General features: G+C 39.4%; 1 protein-coding gene across 4 annotated transcripts in view; it reads left to right on the plus strand.

Annotated features, from left to right (window-relative positions):
- The window catches only part of LOC122412081 (elongation factor-like GTPase 1), a 109,968-nt gene that overhangs the window by 58,173 nt on the left and 37,705 nt on the right, over nt 1-14,090 (plus strand). The gene's annotated exons all lie outside the window — the stretch shown is intronic.

Raw genomic sequence — 14,090 nt, forward strand, 5'->3', positions numbered from 1 at the left:
TTTTCATCTTGGGGATATGTCAACATTTTTCTTCACTCTCCTCTTACCTTCGCATTATCCCATTCGATTTACCACGAAATTACAAGCTTTTCCCTTCGAAAGTTCTTTATTCCTGGAGTGCAAAAGAATGATAAAATGTTAATAAAAAGTCAGTGCCAACCCGATCTCAAAAAGTTACGTCTCACCGCTACTGGAACCTACTACTTTGTAGAAAACCCAGATTCGAGGAAGACTGCTTCATCGTCATTCAGCCTATAGATCGTGTACCATCAATTAGCATGTACAATCACATAGATGTCTGGAAAAGATAAGTGTTATAATGAGCATATCGATGATATGATAAACAAGAATTGAAAATTTGCATCTATTTATTTTTCGATGGAGGCAGCACGAGTGTGAAAATGAGGGACTGGAATTGCTCACTATCCGTCACTCGATCTCTCGATCCGCAAAAAAATAGAGAGTATTAGGCATGAAATTGCTCCAATTCCCATAGAGAGGTATACGTATATATGTATGCTGATCCGTACATTTTGTTGGTTTGCTCTTTGCGTCCTCTCCCCGCGACAAGGACGCAGTCGCTGGTGCCGATCGAGTTGCTTTTGCCACATGCATGTACTCTCGACGAGCACCAGGCACCAGAGAAGTCCAGCACTATCTAAACTAGATCTCGAGGAGTTATGTCCACCTACCAACCTACCTACTCTACATTAAGCACCTTCACATCCTCTACAGTTGAAATTTCCTTACCTCAAATCTCTTTGGCACTCTATTTATCCAACCGACTGAGTAGTCAGCTTGAAGTTTGTCATTCATGAGTTTTAGACGTCGACGGATGCACGGCGTGGACTCCAGGCCGAGATCAAATTTATCTTTCATGGCGTTTGGCGGACTCGATCCTTATGGGATTTCATACTCAGCTCAGTCTACATTTATATTAGCTCATATTAACTTTGTCAGCTCTCAACACATTTGGACTGAATTTTGGAATTCACTTTCTCGAAATTTTCACTCGTTTTATTCAATCACGCGTCCGTCGATCCGACAGAAAGTCTGACTCCGTCAAACGCGACGCCTGCAGTAATTCATTCTGATAAGATGGCCGTCTGATACTACGCCCCATTGAATTATCGGATGTTTCACTGTACACGATGCAGTAGGAAGCCTTGGTATGTGGAATATAACTGGCGGGCACGGAAATCGATCGCAACGAGCTTACCCACTCTCGTTACTTTCCTCCCTCCTGATCCCAGATCATTTTCCACTCGCACCAACTATGTCATTCTATCTAAGAGTATTTAGCATGGGAGAAGTTCCTTCGTGGGATAAATAGGAGAATCATTGATTCAAAGAGACTTCGGTCGGTGGAACATTGCACGGGATCTAACCTCACATCTGCTTTGAGATAATATTGAGCTCAATAATGGTCCTGATACCTTTAGTTTGAAAAGACCTCACAATACTTTCTAGTGATTAGCACGGATTGAGTTTCGACCGCTGGCAAGTTCGGAGAATCCAAAGAATCGATATTTTTTCTACCGTGTCATCGACACCGCGAAGACTTTGTTCCCTAAGTTTTCAAACGATTATGAGAACGTTATTTCGGAAAGACGACGAAGCTCCGACTCGAATCGTCAATTAACTTGGATCATTTTAAAGATTTTTTTCGTTGTTTTTCGATTTTTTCTTGGCTCATCAATTACAAAAGGGTGTCTGGAAGAAAACCGTTCGACTCGTTGCCCAAAATCCTATAATTCATCGCGTCTCTGATGAATTCCAGCTCACTCCGATTTGCATCCGATGGTCCGATCAATCGTCGATTCGATCCAAAATCAAGTCCCGTTGGCTCGAATCCGAAAGGAACTTGTTCCACTGAAAACTCAAGTTCTCATCGCTGCGACGAGATGCTGTGCGTATAGCTGTACACGTGCGCGAACGTTACATGTGCAGACCGCAGGTGCCTCTCAGCTCGAACATCTGTGAGAGTCGCGGAATGCCAGAAATGCTCGAGTTTCTGAGCAAAACTGGCTCCCGTTGATGGTCACGGACATGTCACATGTAGAACGCCCGTGTGACTCTCGATCGAGTACGGTCCACAATCGAGAAGCGAGCAGAGAGGATGCTGGGAAGAGCTCCGCGAGCAGAGATGCATCTCGGTTGTTAGATCCTGTGGATCCAATAGCCTTCTCCTTCCTTCGTACCCACCTCCAGAGCGGAGTAGCGAGTGAGGCAAGCTTCGATCTACGCTCGACCTGGAAATCGATCTCACTGAGTTGATCTCTCGAAGCTCGCTCGCTCGCTCACTCGCTCGTTCGCTCGACGTGGATATTCGCTGCGATGGGGGGCTTTAACTTTCCTATCCAAGATTCTCTTACGTGCGCGCTTCCAATCTTTTCCTTCTGTGCATATCTGTGCATACACACACGGATGCTCATGCATGTGTATCTCCGTCTCTCTCCCGCGATATCTTTGCATAAATTTATCTACCCTCCTAGATCTCTTCGACGCGGAGTCGCGGCGACCACATTTCGTCTAACTATTCAACCATGTGCTTGATCCTATACTTGGGTCTGGTTATTCGCTCAAATTCTTCGAGGACAACATTCAACGATGGTGCAATAAAAAAAAAAGCGGGAGCATTCGGCGCGGAAAATTCTGAGAACTTCCAACTTTTATCAAATTTCCATAATACTTGGTTGACATCTGATATAAATCTTTAGAATTTTGGCGTAGAGTTGTAAAAACGGAATAATGACTTTCACATCAGAATGTTCAGCCATGGGTGATCGGTAAATTACTAAAAATTGACGTTTCTCCGGCAATCAAATATCGATGGAGGCTCGGATCAATCCACGTCACTTAATCCCAGAAGCACACATGCTCAAATACATTTTCTCATAAAACTAATAACGATGAAAATAATCCAACGAATACTAATAAGTTAATGACTTAGATCGGAAATGGGTCGCACTTATCTCGATGTTTAGCCTCGATACTTATCGGGCTGTGGATCGATTGATCGAAAAATTCAAGAGTGCTTAACCCACATATGCTGCAGAGTTGACTGGCGTGGGTTACGCCCTTTGGCTTTCAGCAATCGCGTTGCTTGTTTTTGTTGTCGGGTGTGAGACCCGTTGTGTTTCAACAATGCGATGCATCCGAGTTGCTCCTCGTGTACTCTCGCTGTCTTTTTTTCGTTCTCGCCTCCTCTCTTTTTATTCCCGTTCATTTTCTTACTGTCTCTCTCCGCGCCGACGGTAGCTCGCCAGCTCGCTGTCAATTCTACTTTCAATTGCTTCCGATCGAAGCACACGGTCACGGACTTGTCACATGTAGAGCACCCGTGTGCGAGGGAAAAGAAATACCTTTATGGTACCGGTCTACCCCTTGAGCGAATCTCAATATCCGCGCGATCGTCGAGCTCACTTTAAACGACACAACAGATCCTCATATTCCAGACTATTTTTTACCATTAAGTGTTACAATATGTGCCCGGAGGCTGCTACTGGTGCTACTGCATATAAAATGACACGAAAATTACAGGATAAATTGACCGACAAATTCAAATTTCGTATTGCTTCAAATGTGCACGTATATTTAGTAAACCTTTCCCATTTATCGCATACCCAAATGATGATTTTGATATTTTGAATTATTCATCCCCTCGGACTCGGTCTCCAGTTGCATTTTTTTTTCGTTTATCGACGTTTGTTTCTATTTTTTCTTCCAATTATCGTCAATAGTGTTGTTTCCCTTTTTCATCGAGTTTCCTGTTGGCGTATCCTGTTGTTAAATTACTGCGTTCTGTCTCGAGCTTCACTGAGCCTGTAGTGTAACTAACCTGTAACGATAATGTTACTGTCCCCTCGCTTTATTGCAACTGTAGCTGCATCCACGGCTACTTCACAATGACTTTTTATTGTAATTGTCCTCAACGTGTAAGGTGTTACTGTACTGTAATTACACTGTAACTGTATCGCACAATTATCATTGTTCAACATTTTGTTGCTGTACGACGAATCCGGAGGATTTGTTTACTCGGATCATTACAAGACTGTAAAAACTATTGTGGCAGTAAATGGAACGATTTTCTTCTTTTAATGCGATCTTCACTCGCAGGGACGAATCGTTAATTTATCAAGGTCGCTATCTCCGTCGTCCTGGCCAAGTGGTGCCCTTTAACGAGTCTAAGAATAAGTGTGACTTTTTGTTTTATTCCCATTCGACGAATCATCCTACAACAATCCTATAATTTAACCTCACGCGATGGCATGCACCGAGTATTTTTGTTATTATTATAACAGGCTGGAACTACACTGACCTGAAAATGAGTCTGAGATTGCTCGGGCTCACACACGCCTCTTACTCTCCGATCTCCAGCTCTTTTCATCTCGCACCAACGAAATAGAGACTTCCACTTATACGTTAGTATATTTGGGGGGGGAAAAAAACAAGTACGAAATAAGAACAAAAAACAGAAACTTAGGACCAACGTAGCTGTGATATCGTTACAATTGATTTCGTAATCGAGTTATACACTGTTATAAATGATAACTGTAATACAATAACTGGACTCCTGACGTACACGAGGAATTATTAATTATCAGGACACAGTTATTTGCCACTATCATCAACCCGGACGGATGTGAATGATAGTAACGCAACGATTCAAAGGCTACAACGAGATAGGAAAAGCCTTAAAAAAACTAAACGTGTTAAAACCGACAAATTCACGTCCGGAGCTTTCGTCCCACTGGCTGACATTGTACTTACACCGCTGGCTCTTATGATTTAGACAAAAAATACGATCTGGTAAAACTCGGGGTTAAATGGCGGCCAGAATTTTTCTTGTTTTTTTGTCCTTCTTCAATTTTTACAAGCGTCGTAAAAAAGCAACTACAAATCTCGAAACAATCAAAGTGCTTCGAGAATCAAAATAAAAAATCTCGTTTTTTATTCTTTATTCGTTATTTCCTTTCTCTCATGGAAGTTTACCATCTCATTAACGATATCACGAATCCGGACACCCCGTATATTAAAAAATGTAGTAAGTATCGCCGTGTATATGCTTTATAAACTTCAAGGCCCTGACTGAATGACTGTGAAGAATTTTTCATGGTAATTGTTTCGTTGGCCCCTTTCACGCGGCTTGTTTTCTTCTCCCGGTACTTCCTTTGTTCTTTTCGATTTCGCGTCTTTATACTTTATGAATCTCGTAGTTTTCGTCTATCTTCGTTATTTTCTTTCTTTTCTCTCTTTCCCCCTCCGTCATCGCCGATTCAAACATGGATTTGTGCGTCATAATGAGTGACAGAAGAATTACAACGATAAAAATGAATACGTATATAATAAATATATATATACATTTATATATATTTGCGTTCAGAGATGATGAAGATTCATCCTCGCGATGATGAGGCGAGTGCGCTCGATTATTTGAACGACGATACTTTCTTCGACACAGAAAACATCTTCCTCTACTTAATCATCGTTTCTCGCCCTCTCTTTTCTCCTCTTTCTCTTTCTTTCTCAATGATAAATATGCTTGTACATATACGTGCATACATGACCTCCGCAGCCTCACGAATTTAGTCCATCATTTTCTATATCGTGGTTTCGACTATAAAAGACAATCAGCTGTTCTCATACCTTCGTTTCCCTCCGGGATGAGGCACTATTTATTATTAATCACGCTACAAAACTATACCGAAAAATCTTGAGTGATCACGTTCATTCGAAATCTGCATCGTTGCAACTGCGAGTTTCTTTTCTGTCACACTTTTCTTCATCGCTTTTACCGATTCACGGAAAACGCAGCAATGGCCTTTGGACGAAAAGAAATAATGGGCCGGCAGCGATTCTGCGAGGTGATGAAATTTCAAAAATCAATCCCCCCCCTATTTACAACTTTTCCGAATTGTCACACGTTCATTAATCGCGAGTATAGCACTGCTTTCTCAAACGTTCGTTCTTAATGAGATTGTGCAAACGGATTTTTTTCTTCACGGATACTCAGCCCCCTCGTGCCTTTATGCGGGAAGGGACAAACTCGTTTGGAACGATGGCTCTTAGCCGTCGTTCCAAACCCCAGTGCCCTCAAGCAAAAGGATAATTAGCCTGATGTTCTTGCCATCTGAGATATATAGCGAGGCATCGATGTTAATTTAGTCCACAAAGGTATTGCCCACGAGAAACACATATCACTGCATTATTGCCTGCCAAACAAAACGGCTTTAATCCTCTTGAACTAACGCTCAATTCATAGTCAATTACGCCTTTTCGCGTATCAACAATCTGCCATGTGTGCATACGAGCCTGTGGCCCAGATGGCTGCGTGAAAGTGGCAGCTATCGATTCCTACCGGAAGTGCACAACACTCCTCGGGGATCTAGCGTGTACTTTGCTCCTCACTCTCTTTAAAATACACACACACACACACACACACACACACATACACACGCGCAGTCTCATCGCACGAGGAATAAGTATTTAAAAAATCGAAACGAGACCGTCCATTCGAAGTGTAACGTGCGACTCTGGAATCTTCGTGTCTCGAATTAATATAGTTCCGTCTATAACTCCTCGCGCATTAATGATTCTATAGATACACACGGGCACACCGAGACTGTAACCTCCGTGCTTTTGCAACGTAGCAGGTATATTCAGGCGCCGCGACTATGATAACCGCAATGACGAATCACAACGCAATTATAACGGTGCATAATTATTATATATCGAAGCATCAGATGAGTGCCTTGGTGATCGCGTTCACTTATTTGTTTATTGGCCGATTGATTTATTCATTCGACACGTTTTTAAACGCATAATAAACATTTCCGGTTACAGCTTTTTTTATTCGATCAAATATTACTCAAGAACGTGTTCAATTACGCTTCGATACATTTGCACACTCTTTTGTGAATTTTCTTTTGGTACAAACAAATTGATTAATTGGTGTTTGAAATCGATAGAAAATTCGCATTGTAATTCGTGATCGAAGCTTATCTTTTGTCTCTTGTTTTAGTAACGAGAAAAAATGTAAGAGTTCAGCTAGCATCGAGATATCATTAATTGCACACGCAACGTTCTTTATAGTTAGGAAAAAGTTGAAAAGTTCTTATTAATATTTTTTTTTAAATATCATCAATTCTACACACATTCGTTATAATATTATTACAAATGATACAACAATTTCAAAGAAATTGTGTTCGAACAGGACAGCGATCGGTCTGGCCAACCGATCCGAAGCCTGAAATCTGACCCTCGGTAAAAGCGACTTCAAAAATCCATGGGAGTCGAGAATCGTTTCCTCCTCATTATCAATAAAGGAGTCGATACTAATATACATTAAATATTTATCACATCATTATTCACAAACTTTTAAATTTGTTCATTTCTTGTTACAATTAAATTTTGGATCAAATAAATTGGAGTTTTTATGCCTTTTAAAGGCTTTTTCCCAAAACGTTGTCGTTATTATTTAATTTAATTGAATTTACGAAAATTAACTTCATGAAGCAAACATCGCGTACACTATTTTCGTGTTATTTCTGAATTTTCTATTCGTACATTATTTTCTCAAAGGGATTATAACTCCATTCGTTTCAGTATTGTTTGAAAACTTTTGGAAATTCGTATTCTTTGTTATAGTACGAGCGCCCACGACCAAAATCGTGTCTCATAGCAATACGGCTAAAACTATATAAAATCGTTAGATTATATGATTTAGAACCCGACTAGGTGGGTAGTAACGGTCAAAAGTGTAGCAACTGCGTGGGAGATCATTTCTGCTGCGTGTCAAAAAAAAATAGGCAGTCGGCGTTATAGCAATACGTCTGATTTACATAACATACATAGGTATTGTCATTTCATGACAAAAAAGTTCGTTTTCAGAAATTTTTCGCGTAGCGTATAGCCTGAGCGCATTTTTGAAAATGTCAAAAAAATTAGCCGACATGTTGATAGCAACCCGGATAATTTTTTTTTAACTTTTCACATGGCTGTCGGAATTACTGAAAAAATGTTTTCAGAAATTTTCGATTTCGCCTATACCCTAAAAAACGAAAAAAAAAAACGTTTCGGAGTAACCTGGCAATCGCCTCGGCCCTTGATACGCTCCTATGGCGGGAACGGCTTTTTTTTGGCAATTTCATCCAAGTTCCCTTTTGAACTAATTATTTAACTCTCTTCAGTTCGGTTCTACGGATTCGGGTAAATACGATAAAACGGAGTATCGAAAACTTTTCTGATAGAGAAGGTGCGACACTATATTTTTCTGAAATTCATTTTTTCTACATCTGCACAACTTATTTTATCATGTCAAACAGTTTTCAGAAATATTGCTATAAAACAAGTCGCGGTACATTTTTTTGACATTTTTAAAACGTTCTCGAAATGTAATGCGACAACATTTTCTTCTGAAAAATATTTTGTTATCGTCAACTAACGCACATTTTCTTATAAACAAAATTTTCAGACGTATTGCTATGGGTTTTTTTTTTAGTCTCATTTCTAATTTTTTTAAGTGATCCTCCGGGTTCGGGCGACACTATTAACTTCTGAAAAATATGTTTCCGGTATCTTAGAGCTATCATTCAACTACCTTCCAATAATCAGACATATTGCTGTAAAACATGTCGGCTAAATTTTTTGACATTTTTGAAAATTCGGTCAGATCAAACGCTACGCGGAAAATTTCTGATATGGGTATTTTTGAGTTCAGGACAATCGTGGCTATCGATTTGATGCGGTTTTGGTCGTATTGCTATAAGACCGAAATTTTGGTCGTGGGCTCTCGTACTATTAATGAAGAAACTGGAGTTGACTTTAATGGCGCAAAATGACAAATTTAATTGCTGGTCATTATTCGCGATCGAGCTTACTTCAGCTCAATTCTTGTACGTTTATATTCGTGGGCATTTATTATTTTGACAAGCCAAGGAGCAGATATGTATATTCAGCATATGGTGTATGCATCTTAGAATTTCTCGTGTGTCTCGTAAAGTTCGTGACGCGTCGGGCGGTGCGGAGCGAAGAAACATTATCGTCTGTAGGAAAAGTTGGCTTTTGCCTCGTCGTCCAGCGTTGCATCGTAAGAACCAAGAAAGCCAGTTTCCTCGGCACAAATCTACGTATCTCAAACGCTCACTGGCCGATAGAGAAAAGATCTTATAGTGAAAAAGGAAATAGATGCGAAGAATATCGACGTACAGGAAAGAGAAAGAGCGATAAAGATCGAGTGAAAAAAGTTTGCCGAGTAAATAAAGCCAAGTCGAGGATACGATCGTCACTTTTTCTTTCATCCGATTCAAACGAAATGAAGAAAAGTACAAGTTCGTATGTACGCGCGATCGATGATATTAGAAATTATGATCGATCTCTCCGAGGCTGTGTTTCTTCCTTGAAAAATTATGTACGCCAGTTGAAATAAAATGGAATGAAGTACGTACCTGTTGTAGTTTGAATTCAAAAGTCGTTAGGTCATCTACGATTATTTATCTACGTAGCATTATGTTCTTCCAGTAGAGGACATTCCGATCTTAATTTCATAGCGATGTGAAATTAATTAAGAAAGAAAGATCGAAGAACGATTGGAGCGAGGGTCTGTCGAATAGCAGTTTTTTAATTGCTTTCTCATAGATTTTTCGTTGGCTCGGTGTGTGTGTGTGTGTGTGAAAGATTCGGAGGTCAAAAGTTGATAAATCTCGTGTGAAATTGGCCGTGTGTACGTAGAAAGCGATCGTCGATCACTTTTTTAGGTGTTTAGATAGATCCGACTATGTGTGTGTTTGTTAAGGATCGTGGATCGCTTTCTATACCAGCGATTCGATCGAAAAGACTCGCTCGTTTGTAGTCGTACGTCTACATAAATATACCCACGAATTGAGATACCTTTTTTACGTATGAGTATATATTTGTACGGGCTAAAAGGTCTTCCACGGGATCACGACTCTCTCGTGAAGAAAACACACGCGAGTTGCTCGCCGCGCGGGGGCGTACGAGGGACAAGAAATAGGGCCAGCAGAGAAATTGCATCTGTACAAGTTGAAATGCACGTGTGCGCAGAAAACTCCGAGATCTCCTGTGGCTCGATTTATTCGAATCTCATCTCCCTCGCTCTCTCTTCGCTCACTTTTCTTTATCATTCTCTTTCTCCACGGGCGACATCTCTCAGGAACCAATATATGTCCTCTATTCCATACTTTTTTGTTCCATCGTCTCCCGAACTTATGCCCATTGTCTCGATCTCATAGTCGTAATGATTGGAATTATTAAGTAGAGAAAATGAGGAGAATAACTCGCCGGGAACTCGTAACGTTTATGCACGGATGAAGGAATAACTTTGAATTGAGAAATGCGAAATAAAATTGGAAATAAATTTAGTTCGATTACTCTAGTGAATTTAATGAAAATGCCGTTTTTTTTTATGCAAATATTTGATGAATTTTGAAAAAAAAAAGCGTTTAGTCTTTAGCAGAATTTTCGAGGGATTCTCGATGAAATTTCAACGAATCCAATATTTCCTTCGATGTTTCTTTTTTATATTACTTTTCAATTTTTAGCCCTCGTTGAAAAGTTTTTGCACGGGATTTCAATTATAGTTTAAAATAAAAAGCCAGAAATTCATTTCACTCTTTTCGTTTCGATTTCAGTGGCACACTCGATTGCAATCTTTGATCAGAATTCCAATTTACATTCGAATTCTACGGGCATATTTCACTTGTGATATAATAAATCAGTCCATTTCACTGTAATAATTAAATCGATACTCGCGAGGTGAAAACTCACCGTTTCTGAATTCCGTTTGAGCTGTGCATTGATGAGTGCCGGGGAAAATACCAATGCCGCTGAATTCGAATAATATTGTATCCTATCAATCTGTCCCTAAAGAACAGCAAAGTCCGAATCAAGTGAAATTGCCCCTACTGTTCCAAGCATGATGCATACGATGACGTACATTCGATTTCATTAGCGCTGCAATCGTGAAACGACTAATAATGTTATCGCGAGGAGCAAACACTACGAAACACGTATTCCAACTTCTTATACTCGCAGGCAACGATTGTTTAAGCACGAGCATTTCGGTGTATCAACACTATTTCTCAAATGCTACAATAATACGATGATTCTTCCAAAATTGAAAAAAAAACGTGTGAAATTCCAACAAATTACTTTTCGTCTAAAGTTAAATTTTCCCAATAGGTTCAACGAATTCGATAATTTCTGAAGATTTTCTGTACACTGAAATTATTAATTAATTAATAATTAATATAAATTATTAATAAAAAATATAATAAAATTAATAAAATAAAGATAATATAAATGAATCACTGAAATTATGTTTCTCGACGTCGTTCGTATTATTAAAAATTGACGAGTAGCGTGGCATCGGCGTATTGATTGAAGGCTTCTAAAAGTTTGAACAACCATAGATTTAGTGGAAACGTCCGTGTGGAAAATCACCTTGAAAAAATGTGGATACAAAACAGATCTGAAAATCGCGGCTCGATTGTCCCGCGGTATTTTTTTCCTCCCTCGAAGTTCAATTTTCCAAAAAACTTCATTTCAATCACTTCCACTGATTTGCGATGAACCGTTGATTTACTGCCGAACAAATCATGTTTTTCAATTACCAGTCACAACATTGATATTCGAATGGGGCAGTACGGCCATGGCCTGAGCATCGGAGGCCAACTATTGACGACGTGAATACGTCATTCGAATATAAATTAAGTGTACAAGGCGTCAAAATGCATTTGAATTCGACCATCGAAAAGTGAAACATAAACCTTCGTGTGCGTGTACGTAAACTACCCTTCGGCAGAACCCATTTTTTATGAAATCCACCAAGTTCGTGTGCAAGGGAATCATCTTGCATCCGTTTAGTTGTTCAGCAACATGCGAGAGAGTTGAATCTCCCTCAAAATGTACTTTGAAACATGCACGTGAAGCTATAGGGGAGACCGGGTCAAAACGGGCTACCTAAGGAAATATTGAACTTTTCAGAAGTTTGGGAAGCTCTGTCTATTTTTTACTTCCAAAAACTAAGAAATGTACTGAAATTTTATTCAATTTTCAAAAAAAAAAAAAAATCCGAGGCAAAACGGGGTATCTCTCAAAAACTCATGAAATTTTTTTTACTATGACTTTAATTCAATGCACCTTGGGTGTATTTTACACCCGTAACCGAGTGCTTCCGACTTACCGCTGTAAGCGTTGAAAGCGATCTCAGCGCTTACAGCGCTCAAACGTAAGTCGAGCGCACGCTGTGAGCGCTCCCAGCGCTTACAACGCTCTAACGTACGTCGAACGCACCCTCTGTAATTCAATTCAAAATGAATTACATGAATAATACCGAAGATTGTCAATGTTTATTTTGTAAAAAATTGTATTCTTTGTCCACTGAATCATGGATTCAGTGCCAAAATTGTGCAGAGTGGGCACATTATTCGTGTGCAGGTGTGACCACACATGATGGTCCGCAAACATGTATCTGCGATTACTGTCGTAGACAGTAATCTGCGAGGCAGTATAATCGCAGATTTTTTTGTATATCTGTGCAAAAACATTTTCATTTTAAAAGTGATGTAAAAAAAAGAAAATTTGAAGAAAACGAATTTAAAAAAAAAATCAAAATCCAAAAAAAAACAAGATATTTTGGAAAAAAGATGTCTCATGTTCTTTTCGGACTAGGATAAATATTTAAAAAAAAAAAAAAAAAAAAACAGACAAAAAAATTTCTCTCATTTTTCGGGTATCCCGTTTTGCTCCGGTGTCCCCTACAATTTTTCTACAAATCATTAAAAGTTCTCGGGATTAGAAGAAAAAAAATGTGCCCTCAACTTTGCTGTTTTGCCGCCTCCAAAGTACGGGACAAAACGTGTCGAACTTTTTGTTAAAAAAAAATCTGTTGAATCCTCAAAATGCATGTGTTCGTCCTCACATTGAGAGTTCTTCCTTTCTCTTTCTCTCTCTTTCTCTCGAAGCCGAGAACTTTCGCACATTGTGTGAGAAGACGGATAAACGGGAAATAAATAAAAAGAAAAAAAAAAAAAGGAAATATCTCGTTCGAAGGGGCTGATGGACCGCAACGTTCTCATAGACGCAACTCCGTACATTTTCCCATATACTTCCTACTGCGATCCTCCGATGAAGTGGCTAGTGCACAGGATTTTTATTGATCTTTTCGTTGTATATGTGTGTACAGATATAGGAGAGCGTTGGTCCATTGCGATCCTTTCTGTACGGGGTGTCTCGGGTGAAATACGATAACTGATATACCGAAGCGTACGGCAAACCAGATACCGTTAAACCAGAGTGGCAAAACTGTTTCGTGTAAACCGGATCGATTTATAAGCAATGAGGAGAATTACGCTTGAAATATATCCGGTGCTCAATTCAAAGATATTCGCATAAGGAGGCAAAAATTCGAAACACGGTTAACCAGTTTCTAATCCTATTGCAATTTTTCACAGACGAATTTCGCGTTCCCATTGGAGACATTTATTATCATTCGTTTCAGTTTGTAAACAATCTTATTTTTCATGATTCATTGTGTCGGGTCCTCCTCGGTATGTGGATCATACGATTTGGCAAACGTTATTAAGATTCGTTTACTTGTTTTCGGAGTGTTCGAGTCCATTGGCTCAAAAGGAATTGGTCATTCAAATTTTTTTATTATTTTTATTTGGTCATTCAAATATGGAAGGAACACTCGAAGCGCCATCTGCCTCTCGCGAAACGATTGACGAGTAGTTGCGTCTTCTGTATTATCAGCCGTGGTAATTGTTCTTTGGGAAAGATTCGAATCGATTGAAATGTCGTGGGGATCAAAATTTGAGGAAAATGAACGACGAAAGAGCTAAAAACAGCCAGACAACACCATTTTATCGTCAACAAAGTCGTGATATACTTTATTAAATTAAAGCAAAGAGAGAGAAAAAAAATAATGGGGGCACAGAGTGAAATATACAAATTCCAAAATTATACAAACACGGGTAGTATCGATTCCAAAACGATAACGACATGTGCGTTGACCCTTGAAATCTTTTTTTCTTATTTCATATCGAGAAATACAGCAATAAAATGTA

Source organism: Venturia canescens, chromosome 6 (assembly GCF_019457755.1).
Source record: "Venturia canescens isolate UGA chromosome 6, ASM1945775v1, whole genome shotgun sequence".
NCBI lineage: Eukaryota > Metazoa > Arthropoda > Insecta > Hymenoptera > Ichneumonidae > Venturia > Venturia canescens.